The sequence below is a fragment of the Vicugna pacos genome, chromosome 2, assembly GCF_048564905.1.
Source record: "Vicugna pacos chromosome 2, VicPac4, whole genome shotgun sequence".
Classification (NCBI taxonomy): Eukaryota; Metazoa; Chordata; class Mammalia; order Artiodactyla; family Camelidae; genus Vicugna; species Vicugna pacos.
Window position 1 is genome coordinate 50,054,209 of NC_132988.1, and position 12,974 is coordinate 50,067,182.

Here is a 12,974-nt window from a genome sequence, read left to right on the forward strand (position 1 = left end):
TCTCCCACACTCCCAACCCCTGACAATCACTGACCTTTTTTTATCATCTCCATAGGTTTGTCTTTTCCAGAATATCATATAGTTGGAATCATATGCTATGCTTCTTTTACTTAGCAATATGCATCTGAGGTTCCTCATGTCTTTTTATGGCTTGATAGCCTTTTCTTTTTAGTGTTAAATAATATTCCATTGTCTGGATGGACCACAGTTTATTTATTCGTTTACCTGCTGAAGGACATCTTGGTTGCTTCCAAGTTTTGGCAATTACAAATAAAGCTGGTATAGAGCAACCAAAATTAAAAAAAAGTGAATTTGACTACAATTTGTTTTCTGTGACTTTATTCTGTTTCTCCTTCTTGATGTTTCCTGCACTTCTTGGATCTGCAGATTTATAGATTTAATAACATTTGGAAATGTTCCAGCTTCTCATTATCTCTACATTTTTCTGACTTCCGTTCTCCCACCCCCTCTTCTGGGACGCAAGTTACATGCATGGTAGATGACCTGATATTGTCCCTTAGGTCACTGAGACTCTCATCTTAATTTTTTGTTATAATTTTCTTTGTACCTGATTTTTGATGATTTCTCTTGCAAAGTTTTCAGAGTCCCTCTTGTCCACCTGTTCTCGGTGGCGCCCAGGACAAGTCAACTGCTTTGTACTGGGATTAGGCTCTTCCCCATACCTATCTACTCTTTTTAATTTGTGAAAAAGGGACTCAAGTTTAGATTAGAAAAGACAAATAGACTGTGAGGAAAAGCTAATTCTTGTATTACAGAGAAAATTGGATGGGGTTTTTATTATAATGAGAGGAAAATTTACATACGGATAAATGGTCTCTGTACTGCTCTGATTGATTGCGTTATGATTTATTACTTGTTTATACTTCTTTGTACTGCATGTTGGTAATGGTGAAAGGAAAAGAAATGTTATATTCTATTTCTATTTCTGAAACTCTCTCCTTACCAGAATTATAGAGAAAATCTTGTCACTTGCTTCAGTAATTGAGTTTTTTCATTTTATGTCATTAAAGGAATGCATTTTGCTATCTTCAAATAAAGGAATCATAACAAATTTCTAACCTGTTCTTGAAGGAAAGTTTCATAATATTATCTTGTTTCATAAATATCAGCATAGTCTTCACAAATCTGAGGCATTGAGGCTATTGTCAATTAAATTAGTTTGAACCACAAAATGGAATTTCCTGAGGAAAAATATTTCAAAGGTATGAAAAGATAGCCTGTCATATTTTTATATTTGTATATACAATTGAAATATTCCTTTAGCTCTAGATCCTGTTGTAACTCTTATACTCTCACCATATTAAAAAAAGAAGTTCAGAGGAGCTTTCCTTTAGTAAAGAAGCAAATAATCTGACAATTAAGGTTTCTGAAGCTTAACAAAACATTAAATATAAAATACTTGATAAATCCAGTACAGTTTAAGATAAAGGATTATAACTTTTTTCTAAAAGTCGTCTTTCTTTATTCCACAACTAAATTAGTAAACTAGTGATTTCAAGAACACTCACTATGCTTTCTAAAAGTAAAAATGTTGAAATTCTTCTTTAGAATGACAACATGTACCAGAAGTAACTGATAACATAAATCAGGGTTGTCCAAAATTTCCTGGAAAAGTAACAGAAACAAGAATAGATCTTAGTTCGAGTGTCAGTTACTATCAAGTACCAAAGGAGAAGGGGAGACCAGTTCCTTGTGAAGTCGGAATAGTTACGTCACAGGAAATGTGAACATTGGCCTGTCAGCTACACTCCCACAGCAGGACGTATACAAGATTTCAACACAAACAAGCTTCAGAGAATTGCCAATGGTTATGTATTCTATATAGCATATCCAAATCAAGAATATGTCTCTAACACCCACTTGGAAAATCAGCTTATGATTTTAAGAGCAGGCAATGTAACACCATGTAAGCTCCATTGAAACTCATCTCTTCAGCATTTTCATAAGTTCTCTTACATAGCATTTGGTGTTTTATATATCATTTAATGCTTTCTATGTTCTTGGGAGCATCAAAGTCATGTGCTATGGATATTTTTGAAGAATTTAAACTCTTAGTACATACTTTCTGCCTCTAAATTGTCTCTAAATTGTGTGAGACGTAAGTATACAGTCTCATGGTAAGGGTCTGCTGCTGACTGTCAAAAGCTCTACTAAGAAGTAAAGTCAAGATAAAACAACAAAGGATTAATACTTTTTAAAAAGGTATAAACATGAGCATAAAGTGGCAGATAATCTTTCAGATGAGTGCTTTTTAACACACTTTTTTTGAGGAACATGGAAAAGAACCAGTGTGTCTAGAGCACCTTCTAAGAGGCGAACCAGTGTGTCTAGAGCACCTTCTAAGAGGCAAGGACTTTGAACATATTGGCATTGAGTCCTCCTAATGGCCTGCGAGACAGACATTGTTAGTGACAGCAACAGGTAAAAAGCTCAGGTTCACAGAAGCTACCTCACTCAGAACTATTCAGACAGAAAGCCCTAAAGCTGCAAACAGTCTGAAACCCTGGTGTACCTGACGCCAGAGTCACTATGTTCTTCATTACCTCATTACTTCTCACTAAAGAACAATGTCACCGGGTAAGACAATGCACTCCTAGATAATATATTTGAGGAAGGGGGTTTGAGACTCATTGCCAATTACTCCTAACCTTTACTAGATATCAGATTGAGTTTATGCTCATTTCCATCATAACACTTAACCCGTTTTGGGTTATTCTGTCTATCTTTCATCTGTTAACGCCACAAGATTGGAAGTTTTTTGAATGCCGAGACAGTCTTTCATCTCTCTAACCACAGGATACAGCACACTAATGCATCCATTCACAAATATAGGATATCTACTACATGCCAGGAATTATATCGGACACATGGGCTTTAGGAGAAAGTCAGAAATACTCGTTTCCTATAGGGAAGCATATAATCTACTTTAGTAAGCACCCTAAAACTATTTCTGCAGGAATGTATCCTCAAAATGCAATTATTCTTGCACCTATTATTGAATTTCTAATTGCTTCCTTTAAGAAAGGAAATGATGAAGGTGAATTAAAAACAAAACCCCAAAACTGGCACCAGAAGACCTAGCATCCAGTCTGTTGTACCTTGCTACGTGTACCTTGGACACAACAATTAACCTCCTCAAACTTTACTTTCTTTTCTGTAAGTCAAGGATGTCATTAGCAAAAGAAAGATTTCACTATCTCTAAAATATAAAGAACTCCTGTAAGCCAATTAAGAAAAGAAATAAAATTACTAGAAAAGAAAAACATCTGAAGACATTTGGGAATGACCTGTAAACTAATTTTGAATGTGTAAGTACAGACATCCTGTAAAAGAGAAATGGTGCTCAACAGTATTAACACAAAAATTCAAAGGAAAAAAATAAGTGATATGAAATATCAATTGCCCTATATTAAAATGATTAATAATTCTTAGTATTAGAAAGGGAATAAAAGAATATACCACATACAGGTAGGGCTTTATATTAGTGCCCTTCTTAGGACAATTTAGCAATATGCTAAAGCATCACAACAACATTGTGATAGAAGAAACAATTGACAAGGACATAAAGATGTATGTATAAAACTGTTTATAATTACATTTCTTTAAGTGAGAGACAAGTTGTACAAAAAATTAAGTGTCCTACATTAAGGGATTGGGTAAATAACTTTAAGCAAATCCCTACAATAGAATACTAAGCATACATTCAATAAGTTGAATAGAAGATTAATATTGACATGGAGAGTGTTATATATTGCTAAGTAAAGGTAGATTTATTCCAATTAATTGCATGCATTTGACTTCACTTTCATTAAAAATGCAGCAAAAATACTGCATACATAACTAGTTGCTAATGTGATATCTCTGATTGGTGGTATGTTTTACTTCTTAGATTTCTGAGTTCTTTAAATATTTTTATAATGAAAACATACTAAAATACGGATGCTAATCCATATCTATTTCCAAGGATTATGGTAGAAATTAAATAATATAGAATTTATGAAACACAAGAATAAAACACAAATGTAATGCTTTAATATTGTAAACTGGTATATAAGCCAAACATCCTGACACTTGAGTTCCACTTGAACATAACACACAATAAACTTCAGTAACGAGCTTTTAAGTACTAGTAAAAGTTAGCAGCTTTAATCAACAGAACTCATTATTTGATAGCTAAAAGGATTTTAAAACATTCTGAAACTGTATTTCCTTCTCATGTCACAGTTTGATATCAGAGGCAGCGATTTCCAATCTGCAGTAGCTCTGCATCATGCTGGAGATTCTGTCAATTTAAACAAATCATTTTCAAGCACACTTTGGGATTTGGCTCTAAGTTAGTCTGAAGGGGGAAAGATCACTGACAAGTACATGTAGGAAGTTGTCATAAGCCAGGCCAGCAGGTGGTATGCATAACTTCTATTCACATTCTGTATGTGGGAACTTAGTCATGTGGCCACATGGCCAAGGATGCCAGTCAGGGTCAACTAGCTGTATGCCCAAGAAGACGGGGGGAAAGATTTTGGTGCACAGCAAGCAATCTTGGCCATGGCTCTTGCCAACACACGCAATCCATGCATGTTCTTCTTTCTGTATTTAGAACATACCCATGCCATTCTCAAGACGGACAATTCAAAGTCTCATCCAGCTAAACTCAGATTTTTCTTTATAACCTTTACTGCTCTCCTTCAGGTCCAGATGTGGATTCTTATGGTCTGATAATGGTGGAGGATGGAAGGGATAAACACAATAAAGACTACCAATGGAGGAATGGACCACACACATCAGTCCTGTCTCCATGGCGATGTGGGATTCCTGCTGAGCAGTGTCATGAAGGCTCTCCACTCTACCCTACACAGTCATTTGGCAGGAAAATTGAATTGGAGACTCTCCCATCTGCATTTAATGGTTTCTAAAATCACTTGGGTTGGCAACAATGGCTGCCGGGAGCAAGAAAGAACACGGATGTGGGCATATGGAAAGGTTTCATGGGCCAGGCCTAGAGGTTGTATATATTACTTTTACAGAGGTTAGAATTCAGAGGCCAGTCGCTTGGCCATAACAAACCACAAGGGAGGCTGGAAACTCTGGCTTAGTGCAGAAGAGAAAAGAGAGAAAAGATTTGGATGTTAAGTAGCATCATCTGCTACAATAACCATTACAGAAAAACCAAAATGGAAAAATAATTGGTGTCTAACTTTCTTATGTTTTATTCCCTTTTTGTTTTGAGTTCACAGTTATTTGTTCTCCATCTGTGGAATTACCTAGAGTTGAAATGGAGATGCTTTCATCTAGGACGATTTGACTTTGTTCTCACTGATAGCCAGAGGACACTGCTAGCCTGGGACCACTCCCTTTCCTCGAAGACCCCTACTCAGTGGGAGTCTCCGATGAGTCCCACACTTTGCTGTTGAATAGGTGCTTAGCCTGATACCCAAGTTTGATCTCAGGTCAACCCCGCCTCTCCCGTCTGAGGTCACAGCTCTGGTTTCAGCTCACAGGAATGTTTTGGGGGTGAGCCTAGAGACTGCCTTTTCTTCTTGTAACCTGAACAATGCAGGAAGTATTTTTCATTCAGTCTGTAGTGTTCTATAGTGGGAAGGACTTACAGTTAAACTAATCCACCATCCAGCTGAAAGGATAGCTCCAAGGGAAAAATTTTGTTCTAACTTCATAGTTAAAGATTTTTTTTGGTCGGCTTGCTGTCTGGAGGGGGAAACAGCAGCATGGTATAGATCATATGAATGAAATATCCTAGGTTGAATGTCATTAAGATGCTCCTTACCATACTTGGTTTTGTTTTCAATACCAACGGAAAAATACGATTTTTGCTTATGACAAAATAGAACTCTGGCTTAAATCACACAATACATGTAGATGAGTTCAGGATTTGTAGCTAATTTTAATAGTTTTAGTATTAGAGTTGCAAATAACTATGAGCAGGAATGGAGGGGACGCACCTTGTTTTATCCTATCTAATGAGATAAATTATTGACTATATTGGAAATTAAGCATTTTGAAATATAGAAAAACACAAATCAGAAGGGCAAATTTGGAACTCACATCCAAGTATTGTGCAAATAACAGGGCACCCTGACCCGAGAACTCCTCAAGAATCACGTACGAAACACGCGTGTCCACTGTGGAGGTGGGTGCAGCTCTCAGTGCCTTACACCAGGGTTTCTCAGCCCCAGGACTACTGACATTTTAGACCGGGTAATTCTGTGATGTTGGGAGATAGCCTGTGCACCGAGGATGTTCAACAGCATTCCAGGCCTCTCCCTAATAAATGCCAGTAGCAACCCCCTCTTCCAATTGTGACAGCACTAAAATGCCTCCAGATGTTGTCCAATGTCTCCCAGAGGCAAAGTCTCTCCTGGTAGAGAACCAACAGTGATTGGTTGGTTCCTTATACCAATCACTAAAAAGCTAAGTCAGGTATCTAAACATGTATTTTACTTTTGTGCTTACCAAACCACCTACTGAGGCACTGCTGAAAGAGTGGGTCACACCAAACTGCCTGGGTTCACAACTCGACTATCCCATTTATTAGCTATATGGTCATGGTCAAGTCTCTTGACTTCTCTGTGCTTCAGCTTCCTTATTTCTAAAATGGGGAGAATGATAGCAACTACTTTACAAGGTTGTTGAGAAGATCAGATGACAACTGTTGTAACGCACATCAATCAGTGCCTGGCACATAATGTTTTATTAATTACTTTAATTAATTCATTATTATTATTCATCTCACTTTATCTTACAGTCTTTCAAACATCAATGATTCTTTCCAGTCTACTTGATAGTTATGTTTCTCTTTATAAATTAATATATGGATATTTAGCTTTCTACTTGAGTCTTCTGTAATTTCTGGCCGGTGTAAGCCAGAAACCCTGAAATTAGTTAAATGACACCTGCAGCAACGAGACCCTGGAAGCTGAGAAGAACATTCTGTATTGCCATAAATTAATTAAAGAAAATATATCAGGTATAAGGAGGTCTCTGGGAAGCCATTCCATCAAACTGCCCTGATGACAACTCTATCTTACTACCTGCCAGCTTTCAATTTCAAGTTGTTATTTAATTACATATACATGATCATATTCATTGTAATGAAAATAACCCATAGCCCTCCCATCCCATGTAATCACGTGGTCATGTGCAGACCAATTCTTCTTACCTGTGAAATAAGATGATGGGGCCAAAGAGGTTCTATGTTCCCTTACAGAGCTTATATAACCATGAATATAAATATTCATTAATAATTATCTTACGAGGTTGACCAGCCTTATGTTGAGAACAAGGGGGCTCTGAGAAGTGGGAATGATCAGGTCAGTTTTGACAGTGTGGGAGACAAGCCTGAGTGGGGCTTTGCAATGGGGAAGGCACACTGGAACACACAGCATCAGGAGGAACACGAGGAAACTGTCTTGAAGATAAGCTTCTAATTCACAACTGTGTACAGGGCTGCCTCTGTGCACAGACATCCCTTTGCAGCTGTCTCATAACCGTGGAGGGCAGACAGAGAGCCGAGCCCACATCGCTGACATCGCTCCTTGCCGACAGTCGGAATGTGAAGAAACCTCGCTCCCTGAATGACAGGTGAGAGCTAAGCTTTCATTTTCTGAAGGAGCCTACAGTGAAGAGACAGCTTGGTTTTCCTGACAACAGTGCATCGACGGTCCTCCTTCAGACCCAGAAACAGTGCCTTGACTGTGACAGCCCTATTGTTACTCTTTCAGAGCCTCAGGAAAGGGGAGGTGGAGGGGTACATGGTCCCTTTTCAGCGCTGTTCTGCCATCACTCAGCATACTGCTACCCCAGATGCTCTGACGTCTGCAGCCCAAGTGTGCCACTTCACCCAGGGCCCCAGTTACACAGCTTCAAGTCACCTTTAACACCAAGCTGCCATAAAGCTCTTCCTGGCACAGGCGGCATATAAATGAATAACACTGTGGTGAAGAGAAATCTTTTCCTATGTCACTCTGAATGTATCTGTCTGTAAAGTACGAAGAATCATGTGCAGTGACTCTAGCCTTGGGAGGCAAAGGGCACTTAAAAATGTGAATAAGAAATAAAGAAGTTGTTGGAAATGCTGATTCAATCTGGGCATGGTAAAATCAGTTCTGCAAAGAATATTTTTATCTTCTCCATATACCGTCTTCCTTCAGCAAAGTGTGGAAATAATCATGAGCCTGCTCTGATATGTATAATAAAATCAGTTTTAGTTCTTGGAACAGCAGGCCTAGTTTGAGCTGGGATTAAAGTGGCACGCGAAGGATTTGACCTTTTCAATTTTTAACCCTTGATATCTCTTAAATTTATTCCTACAAGCTACTTTAAAATAAAAACTTGGCTTTAAGTTTTGAAAATCCAATGTTATTTGTTAAGAATAACTACATGTTATTTGCTCTTATATCTAAAGGTAAGTGGAAGGTATAAATTTCCATAGGTGCCTACCACTTTACAAATTCAAAGTATTCATTATTACTGTTAGTCAGTGTATGTGGAAAGCTACTTTTTTCCCCAGCCCCTAGATTCTGAAGGGACCAGGAGTAGGAACTGCAATGTTAGGAGCTTACTCTAAAATGCCTTCAACATTTTAGTTATCCTGGATTTTAAATTTGTTTAATTATGAAAGAAGTAAAGCAAGGTAGTCTAACTTGCTCTCAAATGGCAAAGAGATTGTTTTGTAAATCTTTAGCACATTCCTGGTACACAGTATATGCTCAGAATGTAAAATCAATAGCTCACTGAACACCTGAGGTTTCTTCTATTTTAAATTCTTCCTTATTTTATTTAGAAAGAAAAATCACGATTCTATGAAGGGCTAATTCAGAACACAGTAGTAACCAAAAATTGAAAAACCTTTATCAATGATTCATAAATAAAATTTGCTTTATAATTATGAAGTCATCTCCTCGGGCTTCCTAACAGTGCAACTTTCTCAACACAGCTTCTCTCTGCTGATGCCCCGAAACTCTCTACGTAATTTTGCAAATGGAAAGTCAGTTATAATCTGTATTTCTGGAAAACACAGTTGCAGGAGTAGTTTATCTTTCACTGGGGACAACTTCAGCCTGTATAAATGGGGGTGCCAGGGCGGCAGCAGGTGCAGGAGCACGATGTGCAGGCGTGCTTGCCGTGTGGCAAGATCATGGAGTAGGACACTGAAGTGACTGGTTTTGCCTGATACAACATGCAACTCCGATTTTCTGCTGCAGCCCTTAATCTCAAGAAAGACTTAAAGAAAGTCCTAAAAGTGATCATGAAAAGCCCATAAAAAGCCCGTATGCACTGAAAAGTTCTTGGAGAGATTGAAGTCCGAGTTGCAATGTTGAGTATGTCTTGGTAGGACCCAAATAGAAGTGCGGGGATTTTAAAAAACTGTTCTTAAAAATTTTTGCTATCATGAAATTTTAAAGAAAAACTTTTTGAAAAATTTGGTAAGTAATAAAATCTCCCTTTGTCTTCTTTTATTCAAAATTATCTTTCTTTCCTGAATAAAATATTTTAATTTATTAATAATGCTTTTCAGACCCATGAATGTTTCAGTATGACAGATTCAAAAAGTTCATAAGTAAACAGTTCATGCTAATTTTCAAAGCCTGTTCAATATGTTACTTTTTTAAAGGTCTTTCACTGAAAAAGCTTTCCCTCCAGAAAGCATAAGACACAGAATTATTTTGCTGTTTCTGTGTTATTTAGAATGCAGCAGGCTTTAAATAACAAAAGACCCAAGAGAATACTTAGCCATAAAAACATAACATAAACATAACAAGAAGTCCAGAGGTAAGGCAAAGGCAGGATTCATTAGTGTAATGAGACACAGTATCATCTGACACTTCTGTTCTGCCATCTTGAACTTAATGTCTAATTCCTTCGTGGCTGTAAGAGGGCTGCAGCAATGTGAGGGATCAGTTCCTTGCACAATAATTTCTCAAGGGCAGAAGAAAGGATACATTTTCCTTTAGACTTTTTATTTTTAAAAAGAATATCTCCCAGTAAGCTCTCAACAAACTCTACACTTTGCTGGGCAGAACTGCCTTATATTCAATTTCCTACTCTTGAACAGATCACCAAAAATGAGGAAAGCACTACTGTAGAACAGCTATGATTGTTAGACCTAATGTTAGATCCAAACCTCAAGAACTAGTCCTGATCCCAGTCTGCCCTGAAGGAACTGGGCCTACAATACGTGAATAAAATTGGGATCCTGTGTGCAAAGAAGGGATCCAAAGGAACAAGGGGAGGGATTCTGTACCATGGAGGAGCTGGACAATGACAAGATACCCATCAGTACTACAGGTATATTTTTACATCCACAGGGGCATTTTTCATGATGATGATGATTCCTCTACTAAAATGTGATCATTTTTGGCACTAGAGTTAAGGGTCTAAAGTTTGGGCCATATGAAGAAATATGTTTGTACGAAATCTGAGTTTTATACTTTTAATTCCCATGCTCTCTTTTTTTATTAAATCCAGCTTTCAAGAAGAGTTCCTCTGCTTCTCCAGCAGATCAGAGATACATAATATCTCATTTGAGCTCCAAATGTCACTAAAAATACCAGACTCACTTTCTTAGGGTCTGATTTGAAAAGGTTTCTACATCATTTAAAACAAAAATACAAACAAATGCCCTTTCTTGGAGATCTACTACAGGACATGCTTTAGCAAAATAAAGGAATAAGCAAGAGAGAAGACAGGGGATCCAGGAACCATGAGTCCAACTCTGGAAAACAAGATTGGGAAGTTCCAGGACAAGAGCCGTGCAGCAGCTGACTGGGTCACCATCCCAGACTGCAGGAGGAAAGTGGAGGCTCTGGTCGAGGGGAAGGGTGCACAGAACTGCTCTTTCTCAACATGAGTCTTTGTGTTACTTTAGAGGTATTTAAATTAATATTTTGAATTAAAAAAGACACAAATAAAACTTGAGTGTAATTCCATTTGAAACAAAAACCAGTAGCAGTTACTTAAGACCGTAATTTTTAAGGTATATTATTATAAATTTCTCTCTCAAAAGCAATAAGGCAAAAACTTAGCTACAGTCATATTATATGGAGACAGAAGCTGTAGCCAAGTGATAAGGCAATAAAAGCAGATCTGGGAGCACAGTAACTCAGAGCATGAATTGAGTAAGTAAAATGATGAGTCCATGACCTCTGATACTGATAGGCTCAGCGCTTTAAAGTTCTGTAAACCAAGGCAGTTTTATAAATTTTGAACTGCTTTCCAGTAACAATTCTTCACACTGTGCAACTGATAAGACAAAATAATTTGAATAAACAACCAAAAAAAGCTTTTTCCTCTTAGAACTGATTTTAGACTGTTTTAAATACTGCAAATTATTGATGTCGATGTATATTAACCACTGCTTACTTTTTAGGCGTGGATCTGCCTGACTTGACCCAAATCATAACTGATTATAAGTAATCCTTGTTATTCATTATCATGCAGACTCCAATAAACAATATTCTCAGTAGTCGGATTTCATAGAAAAGGTCTCTAGAGAAATAAAAATTTCTCACAGGACAAAACAAGGTATGTTCAGTTCTCTCTTCTTTTGAAATTCTTCTTTAATGATACAGTGTACCTATATATGGGTGCTTGTGTGTGTATATATATGAGAAATTGACAAGTATACTTCAAATTAATAGAACATCATTGTCCTATTACTACTAAATAAAATGGGCCTGAATATTCACCAACTGAAATTGCTCATTGTCTACGTCTAGAATGAATAACTAGAAATCAATTACTTTAAAAGTAAAATTATTTTTGTAGGTGTTCCTCAATTTATAACTGATGTATAACTTATATAATATCCACTCTGTGCTATGCAGATCATGCAGGTTCCAATATTTTCTCATTTTATTTTCACAACAAGTTTCCAAGGTTGGCATTATTATTTTCTTTTTCAAATGAGAAACAAGGGTATAGAGGGTAATTAAATTGCCCAAGGTCAAAAATGTTAGTAAATGACAGAGCCAGGAAAATTCCATAACCAAGCTTTCTTATTTAATTATCTTGATGTCTGTTTCACAAATAGTTTACCTTGGTGTACACTCCAGAACATTGTAATGTTCAAATCAAGTTACAGGAATGCTTTATAGAAATGTTATTATTTTCTGAGGTAAATGCATTGGAATAATGCCTTACCATATTATCAAGCTAAAAGTAGTTTAGCAACTTTTATTTTCAGAGTAGTCTGGACATTATAAAATTTCTGCCAATATAAAAATGAGTATTTTAAAAATTTATTGCTCAATAGGCAAAGAATAAATAAATAGACATATTCAGAGGCCACAATCAAAGTAAGAATTTTTGGCTCAAATAAGACAGATATTATATTGGACAATGCTCACACAGATAACAATCAAACTCTAGTATATATATATATATATATATATATTATATATATATACACACACACACACGCGCACACACACACACATACTTTCCTCATGAGGGCACATCAGTATGTGTGGCACAAAGTAGCTAGAATACAAAAGCAGAAACCCACATTTATTATCTCAAAGAGTCGGAGGATGAAGTTCAAAGTTGTGGGAGTTAATGTAAAGTGAGAGACAAAGGTTTGAAATGAATAGGCTACAGAACAGGAAGACCCAAACTCTTCATACACACTTTTGCAAAGTTCTTGGCTGACACCTGAAATGTACTTGAGGGAGACAGAGAGAATCCAGGGATGACAGTGAAAAGTATCAGCTAGAAGACTGAAAGAACAGTAGAAATTCCTTCTGTTGCCCTCTGCAGAAGAGATTTAGTTTTGAATTTGAATCCAGTTAAAATAGTTACCTGCTAGAGCAAAAATAAACACTCTTCAGTGGAAAATAACAAAATCCAGTGTCTGTATAGCATATCCTAAATTTCTAGAATGTAAGTTAATTTTTTTCGAAGAAATGTGAATAAAATAGGAAAATAAGATACATAATTAA

General features: G+C 36.8%; 1 protein-coding gene and 1 long non-coding RNA gene across 13 annotated transcripts in view; one reads left to right on the top strand and one right to left on the bottom strand.

Moving 5' to 3' along the window:
* Positions 1–4,794, top strand: part of LOC140700126 (uncharacterized) — a 32,376-nt gene extending 27,582 nt beyond the window's left edge. For both annotated transcript variants that reach the window (XR_012078354.1, XR_012078355.1), the window contains one exon: positions 4,711–4,794. This is a non-coding gene — a long non-coding RNA (uncharacterized lncRNA). The remainder of the gene's footprint in view (positions 1–4,710) is intronic.
* Positions 1–12,974, bottom strand: part of BANK1 (B cell scaffold protein with ankyrin repeats 1) — a 551,109-nt gene that overhangs the window by 310,852 nt on the left and 227,283 nt on the right. The window lies entirely within an intron of this gene.